The 20,835-nt window shown below is 38.4% G+C and overlaps 1 long non-coding RNA gene across 1 annotated transcript in view; it reads right to left on the bottom strand.

Moving 5' to 3' along the window:
* Nucleotides 1–932: 932 nt before the first annotated feature.
* LOC134759662 (uncharacterized) overlaps nucleotides 933–20,835 on the bottom strand; it is a 38,779-nt gene continuing 18,876 nt past the window's right edge. Inside the window, exon 3 of the long non-coding RNA XR_010136211.1 lies at nucleotides 933–2,370. This is a non-coding gene — a long non-coding RNA (uncharacterized LOC134759662). The remainder of the gene's footprint in view (nucleotides 2,371–20,835) is intronic.

Here is a 20,835-nt window from a genome sequence, read left to right as displayed (position 1 = left end):
CTTATTGTGGATTGGCCTATTTCACTTAGCACGTCATCGATGTTCATCTATGTTGTTGTATGTGAGAGATTTTTCTTCCTTTTTAAGGCTGAATAATATTCCATTGCAGGTATATATCACATTTTCTTTATCTTCTTATCCATCAGTGGACATACGGTTACTTTCACCTCTTGGCTATTGTGAATAATGCTGCTGTGAACATGGTTATGCATATATCTCTTGGAGATACTGCTTTCAAGTCTTTTGGTTATATACCTAGAAGTGGGATTATTGGAAAATATGGAAATTCTATTTATAATTTTTTGAGGAAAGAAGTAAGGAATCTTATGATGTTTAATTCTATTATAACCTCTTATTGGTACAGATATGCTGCAGGTGGAAGTACAAATTGGCATCCCCTTTCTGAAAGGCAAATTAGCTGCATATATAAATATCCTTAAAACTATTCATGCCATTTGTCTCCCTTCTCAATGAATTAGTCACAAGGAAAAATCATATATGTGGATAAGGACTCTACACATCAATGTTGATTGCAATGGCAAATAATATGAAATACATGAAAACAATCTAAATGACCGTATTTAAATGAAACATGGTAATGTGCACGATGGGATATTACACAGCTATTTGGAAAAGATGTTTTGATACATTCTTCATGTAATGGAAATGATTCTGATATAGTATTTAACAAAAAAGTAATATACATAATGCTGCCTACCATATGATCTAAATATTTTTAGAAAAATGGACTAAAAAGTTAACTTTTTTAACTGATTGGTGAACTTATCGATGATTTTTATTTATATCTTCTTTACATTGATGTGTGATGCATTTTCAAAAATTTCCAAATGGGTTTGTATTACATTAATTGTCAGGGAAATACAAAATAAAAGTTTCATATTTACAAATAATTGTTGTGGATGGTGAAATGCTTACTGTAAGAATTTATTATCAAACATTTATTCACTTCCATTATATATCAGACATTGTTCCATGTGCTTAGGGTTTGTCAATGAACAAAATAAAGTCCCCCCCACCCCCCACCAATGTGGGGCTTATATTGTAGCAGTGGGAGACAGAAAATTAACAGTAAGCATATCAAATAACTGAGTTATACAGTATATTAGGATGATAAGAGTGTTATAGTAAAAAGAAAAATAGGATAAGAAGGATCAAAAATCAAATAAAGCAGGGGTGTGGGGGTAAGGGAGACAGGTTGAGGTGTTAAGTGGTTGCAATTGGCCTCACTGGGAAAGTGACATAGGAGCAATGATTTGCCAGTGCGGAAATTAACCATGTGGATACCTGGGGAAAAGGGCCTCTTTTTACTGCCAGAGCGAAAGCCCTCGGACTAGGGGTTGCAGCTGGGGGAGAACAGGGAAGCCGAGATGGGTAATGCAGGGTGAGTGATGGACAGTGTAGTAGACAAGATCAGAGCGACCCTTGCAGGGGCCCGGGACAGGTATTAGCAAGGTTTGGTGGCCATTGCAAGTACTTTGGTTTTTATTCTGAATGGAAACAGGAACCAGGAAAGGGTTTTGAACAGATAATTGACTTCTGCTTTTAAAGGCTTCCTGCGGCCATTGAGGGGCTTTTAGATGGCAGTGGCAGGGACAGACACTGGATGTCTAGCAGAAAGCCCGATGTGGTGACGTGGGTAAGTGTGTGGCAGCTCTGCCATGGGGCCAGACGTGGAAGCTATGAGAAACTGGGTCATGAATACATTTTAAAGGCAGTGTGGCAGAATCCCTGATGGGTTGGATGTGGGTGTGAGAGAAAGGGAAGAGTCAAGGATAGCTAAGAGTTGAGCAGTTGGGAGGACGGAGTTGATGTCACATGTAATAGGGAGAACAGCAGTTGGGCAAGTGCTGCCCAGGCCACCCCAGAAATGAGAGTAGAAGCAGAAAAAGGGAAAGGACTGTGCCTGGAGAAGTCACACATGGAGACATCTGGGGAAAGAGATGAAGAAGTCGTGTGGACTGAGAAAGAGCCAAAGGGAGGTGGAAACCCAAGAGACGGCAGGGAAGCACGTGCATCAAGGAGGAGTGAGTGATCCACTGTGCTCCACACAGTTACACCAAGTACAGTTGGATTTAACCATCTGGAGAGCATCTATGGTGGTGGGAATCTGTGGAAGTTCTCTTCTGACAGCTTCAGTTTTCTCAGGGAAGTAGGATGGGGAAGCAGGGAGTGCCGGCTGCAGTGATTTTCTTCTCAGGCGTTCCAGTTAGCATGGTGAGAAGAGCCATCAAGCAACTTTTTGTGTCTTAATTCAATGGAAGTAACATGTCTTAGGGATTGCCATGGGCTGAATCACCATGTAACATTCTTCAGATGTTGAGAGGCACTGATACCTTGCTTGGCTTGAAGCTGGACAGTAAACAAAATGGAAAGTCATAAACTCCTTTCTCTAAGTTTAAACTTGTAGTTTTCATGTAAGTGTCCTGTTATTTCTTTGTTTGTTTTGTTTGTTTGTTGTTTTTTTTTTGAGACCAGGTCTCACTCTATCACCCAGTCTGGAGTGCAGTGGAATGATCATAGCTCACTGCAGCCTCGACCTCCTGGGCTCAAGCAATCGTCCCACCTCAGCCTCCCAAGTACCTGGGACTACTTGTAGCTGGGACTACAAGCATGTGCTACTGTGATTGACTATTTTCTGTGGAGATGGGGTCTTGCTGTATTGCCCAGGCTGGTCTTGAAATCCTGGCCTCAAGTGATTCTCTTGCCTCAGCCTCCCAAAGTGTTAGGATTACAGGTAAGTGCCAGCATGCCTGGGCCATCCCTTTGTATTAATCCAAAGTTGTCCCAGAGTAATAACATTCCTGACTTCATTACTAAGAGACAGGGAACACAGGCCACCAAATATCTCCTTTATCATTAATCTGACATAGAGGGATAAATGATATCAACCATTCAATATAAGCAAAACCACAATTTTCTCATACTTAATAAAAATGATAAGATTTTTATAGTTCATTAGTTTAAACCAAATTTGCTAATCTGATTTGATAGAAAGGAACTGTGTAAGAGATTAATATAACGGACTAACGCCTCTAATATAATTGAAGACTCTAGGATTTTCACATCATATTAGTGACTTCCATGTTCTTTGTGTAGTTTTCTGATGGAATTAATGCCAAACGCAACACACAAACTGCTTCCCTGTATTGGCCGGAGGAATTTTCGTAAAATACTAATACATAATGAGTTTATCATCTTTAAACATTGTTTCAACACATTAAGTGTTCTGTTTTCCCATGTTTAAAAGAAGTCACACCACAAAAGACGATGATTTTGCCTTTTTCTTCACCAACAAAGTTGATGTCCCTTCAAAGTTGAGAACACATACAGTTTGAAGACCCCTGTCATTTTCCACCAGCCAGAAACGGTGCTCACTGTGCTGACTCTCATATTCTTTTACCCCGCCCTCTGACAGTCAGACCTGTGAGCCTGCGAGCTTTATGGCCAGGGTCATTATGGAATTTTTGGTCTTCAAAAAGTATTGCTTTTTAAGAACAGAGCTTATTTGTCCAAATAGTGGTGAAAGCTCTGTTTGGGGAATCTGATGGGTTTGCTCAATGAGTGGCTTCCTATTATTGTTAGGCTCAAGCCTCAAGTCCCCGGCAGAGCCCAGGAGGCAACTGGTGTGCTGGGCGTGGCTCATCATCCAGTCTCTTTTTTTTTTTTTTTTTTTTGAGATGAAATCTCCCTCTGTTGCCCAGGCTGGAGTGCAGTGGCGTGACCTCGGCTCACTGCAACCTCCGCCTCCCGGGTACAAGCGATCTCCTTCCTCAGCCTCCCGAGTACCTGGAACTACTAGCCTACCACCACGCCCGGCTAATATTTTGTATTTTTAGTAGAGACAGTGTTTCACCATGTTGGCCAGGCTAATCTCAAACTCTTGACCTCAGGTGATCCACCTGCCTCAGCCTCCCAAAGTGCTGGGATTACAAGCATGAGCCACCGTGCCCAGCCTGAGTTTCCTATCTGGTCATCCTTCTTCTACCATGCTTCCCCACTCCCCACCCCCTGACTATGTCTTCCCTGAACTATCTGCAGAATGACCTCAGGCTGTGTCAGAACTCTGTGACTTTGCCATGCTGTTCTTTTAGGCTGTGAGAGGTTTTTTTAAAACTCACCTTCGTCTCCCTAGCAATCCACCTTCTCTGATTCTCACTCCCCTTATGTTCCATGTGAGTCTCACTCCCAGGACCCACTGCCTCACTGTGGCCATCATCATGCTTACCACACTGCATGATAATTATACACTTGCATCTTTCTCCCATTCTCGATTGCGAGCTACTTGAAGACAGGGACTAAGTCTTACATCCCTGAATTCCTCTTCAGTTTCTGATACAATAAATGTGTGACAAATAAATGAATGTATGGCTGAATGCCAGGGTCACTAGAATTAAACTCTGTCAACTGAGAAGTTCCTTTCTCATTGGTATAAGTCCGCCTTGATCTACAAATATCGAGTTAGGACAACTTCTATTTTGTGCAGTTAAAAACAATGAAAGTTCTTCCACTTATCTATTTCTACCTATTATCTCTATCTATGTATCTATCTGTCTTTAACTATCTATCTATCTATCTATCATCCATCTATATTGTAGTTCAATCTGATAGTTAACTTGACTTTTCTGCTTGTTGCAGATAAACTTTGAAAAATTATAGAAATGATCTTTCAGGTTACTTTCCTGTCTCTTTTCTTTCTTCACCTTAGAAAGGCCATTGTAATTAACTCCTATATGAATGGGTCCTGCTATAGAAAACACTTAAAGGAAATATCCTGGTAACCAGATGGTGAGACACTTCCACTCTGTGCTGATCTTTTAATAACTGTGTGATAAAAACAAGGTGGTCTAGCCTACCTTCAGTCCAAAGCAGCCTCCATGTGGTTGAATATCTGAAGCAATGGTGTGTACTTGTACACATAAGACTGATAGAGTATTTAAGACCTTCCAAACAAATGGATATTCGCTGAGGGGTACATGGTAATATATGTTACATTTAGTGAGTGTGTCAAAATCTCACGGTTGTGTGTTTCTTTGACCAGCTCTTCTAGGAGAGGTGGCCTGAGGGGACTTTCTTTTACACAAAGCACATGCCCATAAAGGCAAGCATGCCTTGGAATAGACAGCAAGATTCTACAAGGTGATTTGTATTGCATTTCAGATCAATTTCCCAAAAGTATTCAAATCAGAAATTATAATGGAAATCAAGGTGAGAATATATTTGTCTCTCTATATTTTGCTTTACATACGAATCCCTTACTATTGTGACATTTTCAGCTGTATTGCATCTAAGAATGATGATCTCACTTTTGCTCCTGGAATAGATTCCTTTTTCTATGCCGAGCAGCTCCATGAAGCCTTTAAACATACAAAACTAAAAAAAGGTATTACATAATTAAATAAAGCTGTCTTCTAGCTTCTCCTGAAATGGGCAAGAAAGGGAATCAAAAGATAACAGAAATAAGGTTTGGTTTTGTGTTTTTCCCCCTCAGGCAGACCACTCTTCTTAGCTTAAGGTAGCAGTATGAATGAGAGTGATGGACTACTTGGCTGCAGTAATTTATGGTTTTCTATGTGACAGCCTATTTTTGAATGCTTCGGCTTTTTATAGTTTCCAGGATTAGTACTTGCTGCCAAAACAAGAGATCACTCTCCTTGGACAGACTGTAATTCAATAGCACAACTTGGGAGCAAGCCACCTTCCCCTGTGTTCTACCACCCACTTCAGTCACCCTGTGATACACAGAGGCGCCATATCACCTGTCCAGTGGTCCAGTGGGCACGGTGTATCCCACTCGGATGCAGATAAAATGAGCCTGAAAAAGAGTTGAAACCCTGTGAAATGTAACCAAGATTCACATTTACTTGCACTCTCCATACTACATTTGGGTGATTTGAGTAGAGAAGCATGTTCCGTTTTGTAAAAGAAAAGTCAAATTTTCAAAAATAGGCAAGGTGAGAGAATTTGGTCTGTATATAGCTACGGAATTAGCATGTGTATTTCTGCTGGGTTTTCAAAGTACTTTCATGTCATCTTAAGCATCCCTCACTGTCTACTTGTGTGAGTGGGTAATATTATTTTTACTTGAAGACAAATGACTTGTTTGTGATTACACAATCATTAAGTGTAAAAATTCAAGATGCAAACTTGGAGCTTATGATTCCAGATCACCAATTTTTCTCATCTACACGTTTAACATGAAGTAATACAAATGTAAATGTGTATATATACACAGTGCTAAATTCTCTGTTATTAAAGTGGCAGATTCAAAAGTGAAGGCTCCAGTGGACAACATCTTCTGTTACCCACACTCCTGTGCAGTGGTACCAATGAGAATCCTGAAAGATACAATCCCGGATGCCAAAATCCCAAATGCTGAAATTTCTAAAGATCAAAATCCCTGAAGTCTACAGTCTAAAATCCCTAATGTCCAGTTGAATCCCAAACTACAACGACAGATTTGGAATTAGACATGATCAAGGCTTCTGAAAGTGAATTTCAAGTTGCCATCAATGAAGTTTGTTTTTTTCCATTCAGTCCTATGCATTTGATGGAAAATTCAGATGAGTGGCTTACCCACAAGATATGGCAATGATGAAAACTTCACTGTAAAAATTCATTGTTTGTCTACATTGGCATTCCTTCCACCTGATGAAATTCCAGACTTTTTAATAAATTAAAACTGCATTTGCTTGAAGAAGCCAGAGAAGTTATTGACTAGTTCAAAAATAATTATGGGCATGGTAGGATAAGAAGACACTTAAGCAACGGTGGTGCTTTTCAATCACGAGGATTGTTTCTGCCAAATTTGTGGTCTACACAGGCGTGCATGCAAAATGGATCTCCACATGCCCAAAACAACTTAAAAGCATGGCACAGAAGATAGGAAAATTTAATAGGGAATGCTCATGTCGGTGTATATTGAATCATAAAAGAATTTCAGCAAGAGCAGAGCCACATAGAAAATGAATGTGAACATATTCTCCAAGGAGAGCCACGCCCTAAAAGAAAAAAAAAAAGCAGCTGGCAGGGCGTGGTGGCTCACTCCTTAATCCAGCACTTTAGGAGGCCGAGGTGGGTGGATCACCTGAGGTCAGGAATTTGAGACCAGCCTGACCAACATTGCAAACCCCATCTCTACTAAAAATACAAAATATTAGCTGGGGGTGGTGGCATGTACCTGTAGTCCCAGCTACTTGGGAAGCTGAGGCAGGAGAATTGCTTGAACCCAGGAAGCAGAGGTTGCAGTGAGCTGAGAATCTTTCACTCCAGCCTGGGTGACAGAACGAGAGCAAGTCTCAGCCTCAAAAAAAAAAAAAAAAGCAGCTTTTCATCAAGATACAAAACTTCAAAATACAGTTAATGATAGTGAGAGTCAGCCAGCTCTTGTGGCCTATCTCCATGCAATTGTCCATAATCTATCCCCGTAACATAATCTTTCATATGTTAAATTTTCTTTTTCTTGTTCTTTTTTTCCCACTAGTTTAAATTATCAGCATTATTGTTTACAATTCACTGTCCCATATATTTTGTCTTTTCATCCTTTCCAATACTAGAGGTACAAATTATATAAAGACTTTTAGAGAGTTCTAGTTCGTTTTATGCATTTTTTTTTGCAAACTTGACTCTGCATTATCACAATGTTGACTTAGTAAGTGTTTTGTGTGTGCGTGAAAAAAGGTTGAAAATTCCCCAATAAATGAAGAGATGTCCTTTTTGTACATTTGCATTTGTGAAAATTAAAATTTCTCAAAAACTCAGACCTTTGGGCAACTTACATATGCAGTGGTGACCCATTTCATTTTGGATCAATTTTTAACTGTTATTAGTATGTTATTACTGTCTGTTTTATTGTATTAAGTGGCTTATAAAGTGTTCTGTTGTGTTTTTATGTTTCTCAAATAAATCCTCTTTTAAAATGTAAATAAATATCTTTTAAAGAATTTTAAAAATTATTTCTTCCAGAATTATATTTTTGGGATTTTGATCTTTCATAATTTTGATTTTCAGGGTTTCGTTCTGTCAAGATTTCAAAATTTGGGATTATGGTGTTCAGGACTGTGTCTTTCAGGATTATGACCTATCCATTCCCAACCCTAGGCAGCTTCCTCTTACCAAGAATTGGGCTGCCCTCTGTCACTAACCAAAGGAGATGGAAGTAATGCCATGTGACTTTTCTAGGCTAAATTCTAAGGATACTTGGCAGGTTGGGCCTTGGTCCTATGGAACTCTGATTGTTTAGTGAGCCAGCTACCATTCAGAAATTTGACCACACTGACATTACCATGCTTGGAGGAAGCCCAGCCACTTGAGTGGCCACAGATAGAGACGGCTGACAGGGCTCAGCTGTTCCAGTCATCTCAGGCCAGGTGTCAGAAATGGTGGTGAAGAAGCTTCCAGAAAACTCAGGCTTTGCCACTGTGTAATAGCAGCCACGTGAGAGACCTTGAGCAACACCCACCCAGCCAAGCCAAGCTCTGTGAGAGAGCATAATACATTATTGTTTGAAATCATTGAGTTTTGAGTGGTGTGATAGGCAGCCATAGATAACTAGAATAGGGATGTATAAAGCTTTGCCTATTTTCCTTTGAAAACATCATTACATTTCTATCTTATGTAATCTCAAAAGCTAAACAAATAAACAAACACCAAAACTGAAGTGATCATTTTCCTGAGCTGTCTTTTTCCTTTCTTTCCCTTTTATTTCTTTCTTTCTTTCCCTCTTCTTTTTTTTTCTTTCTTTCTTTCTCTTTCTTTCTTTCTTTTCTTTCTTTCTTTTTCTTTCTTTCTTTCTGTCTTTCTTCCTTTCTTTCTTTCTTTCTTTCTCTTTCTTTCTTTTCTTTCTTTTTTCTTTCTTTCTTTCTCTTTCTTTCTTCTTTCTTTCTCTCTTTCTTTCTTTCCTAAAAAACAACAACAAAAAAACACCTTTCCACCCATAAAAGGCAAATAATTTGAACAATGTTTCAGAGCACAAGGAAACTTTAAGTTTATGTATTAAAAATACGAGTGTTAGGATCAGTTCTCCACAGGCCTCTCATGCTTCTAAGCATCTTGTGAGCAGAGGCACTGGCTGCTTTTGTTCTGCACCATGTTTTCAAGGACATTGGATAGCAAAGCAGCTTTGGAAGACAGAGAGGGAAAAGAAGGAGATTTTACCCTACTTGCAAGTGGGTAAGTTAGTCTGTCGTAGTTTCATGGATGTGGGTAGTATAATGAAGATCATGTCTTACTGTGGAGCAAAGGACAGGCAGGCTTAGTGCCTGTTAAAAAAAGGTTTACATTCCCTAAGCTCAGAGGTCCTCTCTTGTAGCACAGTCCATGATGCATACAGGTGTTATGTTGTAGAAATTGAGGCTTAGAGAATCTGTCCAAATGCTGATAATCTGGCTACTTCTACAGTTGTGAGTAACACATTGCCCTTTGTTGCTGACCCAGGAATCTCATGTCTTACACTGGCATCCACGAAACTAAGGCAAACTAAGCAACGTATTTATGATCCAGTTTCTCCGCATCCTCATCAGCATTTGGTGTTGTCACTACTTTTTGTTTTAGCCATTCTGATAGCTGTATAGTGGTATCTCATTGTGGTTTTAATTGGCATTTCCTTAATAATTAATGATGCTGAAGATACTTTAAATGTGCTTATTTGCCATCTGTATACAGTCATGAGTTACTTAACAACATGGATACATTCTGAGGAATGCATCATTAGGTGATTTTGTCATTATGGGATTATTATAATATACTTACACAAACCCAGATAGTATAGCCTACTACATACCTAGGCTATAAGTCTGGTACAGTCTAATCGTTCCTAGGCTACAAACCCGTATATCATGTTACTCTACTGAATACTGTAAACAATTGTAACACAATGGCATTTGTGAATCTAAACACAGGAAATGTACAGCAAAAATATGGTATAGATTGGTGCAAAAGTAATTGCGGGTTTTGCCATTAGTTTTAATGGCAAAAATTGGGAGTATAATGTTAATATTATACTCTTATGGGAGCACCATCATATATGTGATCCAACATTGCCCAAAACATCTTTTTGCAACATATGACTGTATCTTCTTTGGTAAAATGTCTTTTCATGTCATTTGTTCATGACCTAATTGTTTTTTTTAAATTGTTGAGTTTTGAGGGTTTTTTTAAAAAAACTTCTAGATGTTTATTTTTTGTTATATATGCGGTTTGCAAACAGTTTCTCCCACTCTGTAGTTTATCTTTTTATCTTCTTAAAAAATCTCTCACAGAGCAAAAGTTATAAATTTTGATGAATTCCAATTTTTCCAATTTTTCTTTCTTAGCTTGTGCTTTTGGTGTCAAGTCTGAGAACATTTTGCCTAGTCCTAGATCCTAAAGATTTCCTCTTATCTTTTTTCTGAAAGTTTTATATTTTTACATGTGACATTTAAGTCTATGATCCCCTAGTACCTCAGAGTGTAATCATACTTTAAGATAATGTAATCATACTTTGAGATAAGATCTTTAAAGGGGCAATTAAGTTAAAATGATGCTGTTAGGGTGGGACCCTAATTGGACTGACGCCTTCATAAGAGGAAGAGACATCAGGGATGAACACAAACAAATGAATGACCATGTGAAAAGGCAGGAAGAGGGTGGCCATCTGCCAACCAAGGAGAGAGGCGTCAGAGGAATGCAATCCTGCTGGCACCTTGATCTTGAATTTTTAGCCTTCAAAACTCTGAGAAAATACATTTCTATGGTTTAAGCTATCCAGCCTGTGGTGTTTTGTTTTGGCAGCCCTATCCAACTATTATGCCTGTGTATCAATTTGGAAAGAATTGATACCTTCACCTGGTTCAGTCTTCCAATCCGTGAACTAAGTATATCTCTCCATTTTATGCAGATCTTTGTTTTCTGTCATCAGCATTTGCAGTTTTCAGCATGCAAGATCTATACATGTTTCGTTAGGTTTATACCTAAGTATTTCATTTTAAGTAATCACAAATGGTCTTACATTTTTAACTTCTATTTTTAGTATTTATTGCTAGTGGATGAAAATATAATTGATTTTTGTGTATTTATCTTGTACTCTGTGACCAAGCTTAGTTCACTTATTAGATCTAGAAGTTTTTTGAGGGTGGGTTCCTTGGGGTAGTCTATATAGGCAACCATGTTTCTGCATATACAGACAGTTTTATTTCTTCTTTTCTGATCAATATGCCTATTATTTCCTTTTCATGCCATACTGCACTGTTTAGATCTTTCAACATTATGTTCAATAGCAATGGTTAGACACATCTTTGCTGTGTTTCCAGTCTTTGCAGAAATAATTCAGTCTTTCACCTTTAAGTATAATGTTAACCATATGTATTTTGTAGATGCTTTTTACTTGGCTTAGGAAATCCTTATCTATTTCTGTTTTTTTCTGAGAGATTTTATCATGGGTGGATATTCAATTTTGTTGAATATTTTTTTCTACATTAATTGGTGTGATCATGTGTTTTTTCTTCTTTACTCTGTTAATATATGGTAGACTACATTGATTAATATTCAAATACTAAATCAGTCTTGCATCCCTGGAATAAACCCACTTAATTGCCTTTTACAATATTAACAAATATTGTTTTGTTAATATTTGTTAAGATTAGTTAATATTTTGTTTGTTAATTATTTGTTAATATTTTATTAAGAACTTCTGCATCTACATTCATAAGAAATATTGGTCTATAATTTTTTGGTTTGTCTTTATTTTGGTACTGTCTTTATCTGGATTTGTTATCAGAGTAATATTAGTTTCATAAAGTGAATTAGGAAGCATTTTCTCCAATTCTATTTTCTGGAAGAAATTGTGCAAAATCAATATTCATCTTTTTTTTTTTTTTTTTTTTTTGAGATAGGACCTTACTTTATTGCCCAGGCTGGAGTGCAATGTCTCCCTGCAGCCTCAATCTCCCGGGCTCAAGTGATCCTCCCATCTCAACCTCCCAGGTGGGCACCACCATGCCTGGCATTTTAAAAAACTTTTTTTTTTTGTAGCGATGGGAGTCTCACTATGTTGCCCAGGCTGGTCTGGAACTCCTGGGTTCAAGCGATCCTCCTATCTTGGCCGCCCAAAGTGTTGAGATTATAGGCGTGAGCCACTGTGCCCAGTGTTAATTCTTTAAATATTTGAAACAAAATCCCTAGTGAAACCATCTGGGCCCAGAGATTACTTTTTACAGAATTTAATATACAAATTTAATTTTCTTGAAAATTATAAGGTTTTTAAAATTATGTATTTTATATAGGCAAGTTGTGATAATATGTAATTTTTGAAGAACTGTTCTATTTCATCAAAGTTGTCAAATTTACATATGTACAGTTTTTCTTACTGTTCCCACATTATCTTTTTTATATGGCAGTCTCTGTAGTGATATCACATTTTATTCTTAATACTAGTAATTTGCATCTTCTCTTTGTTTTTGTCAGTCTTGTTAGAAGATTGATTGTATTGATCTTTTCAATTAACCAGCTCTTTGTTTCATTGATGTGTTTTATTGTTTTTCTGTTTTCAGTCTCATTGATTTCTGCTTTAATCTTTATTTTTTCTTCCTGCTGCTTGCTTTGGATTTATTTTGCTCTTTTTCCAAGGTTCTTGAAGTGAGGAGTTGAATTGTTGATTTGAGACACTATATCTTTCCTAGTGGATGAAAATACAATTGATTGTTGTGTATTTATCTTGTATTCTGTGACCAAGCTTAGTTCACTTATTAGATCTAGAAGTTTTTTGAGGGTGGATTCCTTGGGGTAGTCTACATAGGCAACCATGTTTCTGCATATAGAGACAGTTTTATTTCTTCCATAAATTTCCTTTTGAAAAGTACTTTACCTTTATTCTATAAATTTTGCTATATATTTTTTATTTCAGCTTCTTGTATTTTTCAAGTCCTGGATATCCTTGTTAACCTTCTGTCTCGTTGATCTGTCTAATATTGACGGGGGGTGTTAAAGTCTCCCATTATTGTTGTGTGGGAGTCTAAGCCTCTTTGTAGGTCTCTAAGGGCTTGCTTTATGAATCTGGTTGCTCCTGTATTGGGTGCATATATATTTGGGACAGTTAGCTCTTCTTGTTGAATTGATCCCTTTACCATTATGTAATGGCCTTCTTTGTCTCTTTTGATCTTTGTTGGTTTAAAGTCTGTTTTATCAGAGACTAGGATTGCAACCCCTGCATTTTTTTGCTTTCCATTTGCTTGGTAGATCTTCCTCCATCCCTTTATTTTGAGCCTATGTGTGTCTCTGCACGTCAGATGGATCTCCTGAATACAGCACACTGATGGCTCTTGACTCTTTATCCAATTTGCCAGTCTGTGTCTTTTATTTGGGGCATTTAGTCCATTTACATTTAAGGTTAATATTGGTATGTGTGAATTTGATCCTGTCATTATGATGTTAGCTGGTTATTTTGACCATTAGTTGATGCAGTTTCTTCCTAGCCTCGATGGTCTTTACAATTTGGCATGTTTTTGCAGTGGCCGGTACCGATTTTTCCTTTCCATGTTTAGCAGCTCTTGTAAGGCAGGCCTGGTGGTGACAAAAATATCTCAGCATTTGCTTGTCTGTAAAGGATTTTATTTCTCCTTCACTTATGAAGCTTAGTTTGGCTGGATATGAAATTCTGGGTTGAAAATTCTTTTCTTTAAGAATGTTGAATATGAGCCCCCACTCTCTTCTGGCATAGGGTTTCTGCCTTGAGATCCACTGTTAGTCTGATGGGCTTCCCTTTGTGGGTAACCTGACCTTTCTCTCTGGCTGCCCTTAACATTTTTTCCTTCATTTCAACCTTGGTGAATCTGACGATTATGTGTCTTGGGGTTGCTCTTCTCGAGGACTATCTTTGTGGTGTTCTCTGTATTTCCTGAATTTGAATGTTGGGCTGTCTTGCTAGGTTGGGGAAGTTCTCTTGGAAAATACCCTGAAGAGAGTTTTCCAACTTGGTTCCATTTTCCCCATCACTTTCAGGTACACCGATCAAACTAGATTTGGTCTTTTCACATAGTCCCATATTTCTTGGAGGCTTTGTTCATTTCTTTTTATCCTTTTTTCTCTAAAGTTTTCTCACTTTGTTTCCTTAATTTGATCTTCAATCACTGATACCCTTTCTTTGACTTGATCGAATCAGCTATTGAAGCTTGTGCTTGCATCACATAGTTCTCGTGCCATGGTTTTCAGCTCCATCAGGTCATTTAAGGTCTTCTCTACACTGTTTATTCCAGTTAGCCATTCATCTAATCTTTTTTCAAGGTTTTTATCTTCCTTGAGATGGGTTCGAACATCCTCCTTTAGCTGGTAGAAGTTTGTTATTACCAACCTTCTGAAGCCTACTTCTGACACCTCATCAAAGTCATTCTCCATCCAGCTTTGTTCCACTGCTGACAAGGAGCTGGGATCCTTTGGAGGAGAAGAAGCACCCTGGTTTTTAGAATTTTCAGCTTTTCTGCTCTGGTTTCTCCCCATCTTTGTGGTTTTATCTACCTTTGGTCTTTGATGTTGATGACCTACAGATGGGGTATTGGTGTGGATGTCCTTTTTGTTGATGTTGATGCTATTCCTTTCTGTTTGTTAGTTTTCCTTCTAACAGTCAGGTCCCTCAGCTGCAGATCTGTTGGAGTTTGCTGGAGGTCCAGTCCAGACCCTGTTTGCCTGGGTATCACCAGTGGAGGCTGCAGAACAGCAAATATTGCAGAACAGCAAATATTGCTGCCTCATCCTTCTTCTGGAAATTCGTCCCAGAGGGGCATCTGCCTGTATGAGGTGTCAGTCGGCCCCTACTGGGAGGTGTCTCCCAGTTAGGCTACACAGGAGTCAGGGACCCACTTGAGGAGGCAGTCTGTTCGTTCTCAGAGTTCAAACACTGTGCTGGGAGAACCACTTCTCTCTTCAGAGCTGTTAGACAGGGACGTTTAAGTCTGCAGAAGTTTCTGCTGCCTTTTGTTCAGCTATGCCCTGCCCCCAGAGGTGGAATGTACAGAGGCAACAGGCCTTGCTGAGCGGCAGTGGGCTCCACCCAGTTCGAGCGTCCCTGGTCACTTTGTTTACCTACTCAAGTCTCAGCAATGGTGGATGCCGCTCCCCCAGCCAGGCTGCCGCCTTGCAGTTCGATCTCAGACTGCTGAGCTAGCAGTGAGCAAGGCTTTGTGGGCGTGGGACCTGGCAAGCCAGGCACGGGATATGATCTCCTGGTGTGCCGTTTGCTAAGACTATTGGAAAAGCACAGTATTTGGGCGGGACTGTCCCAATTTTCCAGGTACAGTCTGTCACAGCTTCCCTTGGCTAGGAAAGGGAAATCCCCTGACCCCTTGCACTTCCCGGGTTAGGCGATGCCTGACCCTGCTTCAGCTCGCCTTCCGTGGGCTGCACCCACTGTTCAACCAGTCCTAATGAGATGAACCAGGTACCTCAGTTGGAAATGTAGAAATCACCCATCTTCTGCATCGATCACAATGGAAGCTGCAGATTGGGGCTGTTCCTATTTAGCCATCTTGGAACGGAAGCAGTTTCTTGTATTTTAAAAATTTTCCTTGAGACTTTCACTTTGACCCATGGATTATTTAGAAGTATATTGTTTACTTTCCACGTGTCTGGAGATTTTTCCTGCTATCTTTCTGTTACTGATTTTAGTTTGAGATCATTGTTGTCAAAGAATACACTCTGCATGATTTCAATCCTTTTACATTTATTGAGGTTTGTTTTGTCACCAAAGATATGTTGTATCTTGGTATATTTTCCATTCCACAGGCACTTGAAAAGAATATACTGCCTGCTTGCTGTTATTCACTGTAGTGTTCTATAAATGATAATTATACCCTGGTGGTTGATGTGTGTAGGTGTTTTTGTTTTTGTTTTTTTTTTTTGAGTTCTATGTTCTTGTGATTTTCTGTATACTTCTACGTCAATTATTGAGAATGAGGTGTCAAAAAGTCTCCAACTGTTACCATGGATTTGTATGTTTTTCCCTGTAGTTTTACCAGGTTTTGCTTTACATATTTTGCAGCTCTTTTGTTTGGGGCATACACATTTAGGATTGCTATGTCTTCTCTGTGGACTGACTTTTTATCATTATTTAGTATTATTTTCTGGTCCTTGTAATTTTCTTTGCTCTGAAGTTCACAGTATCCGATATTCATATACTCATTTCTGCTTTCCTTCAATAGTGTTTGCGTGACTCTTTTCCCATGTTTTAACTTCCGGTCTGCCTATTTTGTTATGTTTGAAATAAGTTTATTGTAGATAGCACATAGTTGGAGAGAGTTTTCACCATGATGGCCAGGCTGTTCTCCAACTCCTGACCTTAAGTGATCTGCCTGCCACGGTCTCCCAAAGTGCTGCACCTGGCCCACATACAGTAATTTCTGATATGTTAGGACTTAAGTCTGCAATTTCATTTTTCGTTTTCTTTTGTTTTATTTTTCATTTTTCTATTTACCTTTTCCTGCTTTCCTATGAATTACTTGAATACTTTCAGATTTCCATTTTGATTTATTTATAGTGTTTTTGAGTGTACAGCATACCTCAGAGATACTAGAGATTCAATTCCAAACCACAAAAAAAAGTGAGTACTGCAATGAAATGAGTCAGAAAAAATGTTTGGTTTCCCAGAGCACAGAAAAGTTGTGTCTACAGCATACTTTAGTCTATTAAGTGTGCAACAGCAGTATGTCTAAAAAAAGGTACATAACCATTTAAAAATACTTTAATTGTTAAAAATACTGATAATTATTTGAATCTTCATCAGTCATAATCTTTTTATTGGTGGAGGGTTTTGCATTCATGCTGATGGCTGCTGACTGATCAGTTGGTGGATGCTAAAGTTTGAAGTGGCTGTAGTAATTCCTTTTTCTTTTCTTTTTTTTTTTTGAGGTGAAGTCTCATTCTGTCACCCAGGCTGGTGCGATCTCGGCTCACTGCAACTTCCACCTTCCAGGTTCAAGCCATTCTCCTGCCTCAGCCTCATGCCTCAGGCTCCTGAGTAGCTGGGTTTACAGGTGCCCACCACTGCGTCTGGCTAATTTTTTCATATTTTTAGTAGAGATGGAGTTTCACCATGTTGGTCAGGCTGGTCTCAAGCTCCTGACCTCAGGTGATCCATCCACCTCGGCCTCCCAAAATGCTGGGATTACAGGTGTGATCCGCGCGCCTGGCCAGTAATTTCTTAAAATAAGGCAACAACAAAGTTTGAAGTTTGCCACATTGTTTGTTATTGTTCAAGAAAGATTTATCTGTAGCTTGTGATACTGTTTGATAGCATTTTATCCATGGCAAAACCTCTTTCAAAATTAGAGTCAATTCTCCAAAACTTCCTGCTGCTTGATCAAACAAATTGATGCAATAGTCTAAATCCTTTGTTGGAATTTCAACAATGTTCATGGCATCTTCACGAGGAGTAGATTTCATCTTTAAAAAAAGCCAGTTTCTTTGCTCATGCATATTAAGGAACTTCTTATCTGCCCAAGTTTTATCATGAGATTGCAGCAATTCAGTCATCTTCAGGCTCCATTTCTAATTCCAGTTTTTTCATTTTGTTTTGTTTTGTTTTTTTGAGAGGAAGTCTCACTCTGTTGCCCAAGCTGGAGTGCATTGGTAAGATTTCTGCTCACTGCAACCTCCACCTCCTGGGTTTAAGTGATTCTCTTGCCTCAGCCTCCCATGTAGCTGGGATTACAGGCTCCTGCCACCATGCCAAGCTAATTTTTCTATTTTAGTAAAGATGGGGTTTCACCATTTTGGTCAGGATGGTCTCAAACTCCTGACCTCAAATGATCTGCCCACCTCGGCCTCCCAAACTGCTGGAATTACAGGTGTGAGCCACTGTGCCCAGTGTAATTCTAGTTCTATTGCTATTTCCACTACATCCACTCAGATCCACCAGAGGAATCACTATCTATGGCAGCCATAGCCTTATGAAATATATTTCTTAAATAATAACACTTGAAAGTCAAGATTGCTGTTTGATACACAGGCTATAGGATGCATGACATTCTATTAACAGACATAATAACAACATTAATCTTTTTGTACATCTCCATCAAATTCTTAGCTGACCAGATGCATTGTCAGTGCACAGTGATATTTTGCAAGGAATCTGTTTCCCTGAGCAGTAGGTCTCAAGAGTGGACTTCAAATATTCAGTGAATCATGCTATAAATAAATGTGCTATCATCCAGGAATTGTAGTTCCATTTATAGAGCACAGGCAGAGTAGATTTAGCATAATTATTAAGGGCCTTAGGATTTTTGGAATGGTAAATGAGCCTTGGCTCATCTTAGAGCTACATCAGCTACATTATCCTCTAACAAGAGAGTCAAGCCTGTTTCTCTGAAGCTTTGAAGCTAGGCACTGACTTATCTTCTCTAGCTATGACAGTTTTAAATGGCCTCTTCTTCCAAAATAAGACTGCTTTGTCTGTATTAAAAATATGTAGCCACCTTCATCAATAATCTTAGCTAAATCTTCTGGATAAGTTGCTGCAGCTTCTACATCACCGCTTGCTGTTTCACCTTGCACTTTTATGTTATAGAGACAGCTTCTTGCCTTAAACCTCATGAAGCAACTTCTGCAAGCTTCAAATTTTTCTTTTGCAGCTTCCTCACCTCTCTCGGCCTTCACAGAATTGAAAAAAGTTAAGATCTTGCTCTCGATTAGGCTTTGGTTTAAGGGAATGTGGTAACTTATTTGATCTTCTGTCAAGACCAGTAAAATTTTTCCTATACCAGCAATAGAGATATTTCTGTTTCACTTTCTTATAATCCGTGTGTTCACTAGAGTAGTACATTTAATTTCCTTCAAGAAGTTTTCCTTTGCATTCACAATCTAAGAAACTGTTTGGTGCAAGAGGCCTAGCTTTTGACTTATCTCAGCTTTTGACATGCCTTTCTCACTAAACATAATCATTTTTAGCTTTTGATTTAAAGTGAGGAATGTGTAACCCTTTCTTTCACTTGAACCCATAGAGGCCATTGTAGAGTTATGTATTGGCCTAATGTTAAAATTACTGTTTCTCAAGGAACAGTGAAATGAGAGAGAGAGAGAGAGAGAGGAGAGACAGGGTAACGTTCAACCAGGGGAGCAGTCAGAACACACAACATTTGTGGATTAAGTTTGCCATTTTATATGGATGCATTTGTGGTAATATAAAACAATTACAAGAACAACATCAGAGATTACTGACAGCAGAACTCCACACAGATATAATAATATAATAAAGTTTAAATATTATGAGAATTACCAAAATGTAACACAGAGACATGAATGAGTACATGTTGTTGGAAAAGATAGAACCAATAGATTTGCTTGATACAGGATTGTCACAAACCTTTAATTTGTAGAAAACGCAGTATCTGCAAAGCTCAATAAAATGAAGCACAGTAAAACCAGGTATGCCTCTATCTCTTCATATACCTGTGTTAGTGGTTGTTCTAGGTCTTACATTATATATATAACTTATCTCACATTACTCTTGTCATCATTTTATCAGTTTATATAAACTATAGAAATCTTAACTCACTTTTGTCTATTTTCTCTCCCTATTTATTATATAATATACTTAAATATTTCCCTCACATAGATGTGGAACAAAATCAGATAGTATCATAATTTTTGTTTCTACTTTTAAAAATTATTTAGAAAACTCACAAGGAGAAGGAAAGCCTGTTGTATTTACTCATGTTTTGCCTTACTATAATTGTGTTCTTTCTCAATATTCCAAATTTCCTTCTTTTATCTTTCCATTTCTGTGTAGGAATTTTCCTTTGGCTATCCTTTTATGTGAGTTTGGCTGATGACAAATTATCTTAGTTTTCCTTCATCGAAGATATTTTGCTTTCTTCTCCATTCCTGAAGGATATTTTTGCTGAACATAGAATTCTGGGTTAACAGTTCTTTTCTTTTAGTACCCGAAAAATATCACACCATTTCTTTCAGCCTCTGTGGTTTCTATTGAAAAATGTGCTTTCATTCTCTTTGTCTCCTACTGTTAAGGTGCCATTTTTCTCTGACTGATTTCAGTACTTTTTCTATGTCTTTAGTTTTCAGAAATTTAATTATGATTTACCTTAGTGTAGATTTCTTTGGATTTCTTCTGTTTGAGTTTCACTCAGCTTCTTGAATCTGCAGGTAAATGGCTCTTGGCAAATTTGGGATTTTCTGCCATTATTTCTTCATGAGCTTTTCAGCCCTATACTCTTCTAGAACTCTAATGACACAAATGTTAGAACTGTTGTTATACTCCCACAGGTTCGTAAATTTCTGTTATTTTTTTCAGTCTATTTTCTCTCTATCTTCCAGATCAGACATTTTTTATTGTTCTGTTTTCTAATTCACTGGTTCTTTCCTCTGTCCCTTCTATTCTGCTATTGAGCTCATTCACTGGGCTTTTATTTCAGCTGTTGTGTTTTTCAGTTTTATAATTTCCATTTGGACTGGGTTCAGTGGCTCACACCTGTAGTCCCAGTTCTTAGAGAGGTCAAGGTGGGAGGATTGCTTGAGACCAGAAGTTTGAGACCAGTCTGGGTAGCATAGTGAGACCCCATCTTTGCAAAAAACAAATAAATAAACAAACAAACAAAAAACAGAAAAAACTAGCCAGATGTGGCGCCACATGCTTGTAGTCCTAGCTACTTGAATGGCTGAGGTGGGAGGATCGCTTGAACCCAGGAATTCAAGGCTACAATGAGCTTTGATTGAGCCACTGCACTCCAACCTGGGCAACAGAGTGAGATATCTTATCTCCAAAAACAAAAGGAAAAAAAAATCCAATTTGGTTCTTCTTGTCTTCTACTTTCTTACTGAGAGTTTCTATTTTTAATA

This window comes from Pongo abelii, chromosome 12 (genome assembly GCF_028885655.2).
Source record: "Pongo abelii isolate AG06213 chromosome 12, NHGRI_mPonAbe1-v2.0_pri, whole genome shotgun sequence".
Taxonomy (NCBI): Eukaryota; Metazoa; Chordata; class Mammalia; order Primates; family Hominidae; genus Pongo; species Pongo abelii.
This window is presented reverse-complemented; position numbering and strand designations above follow the sequence as displayed.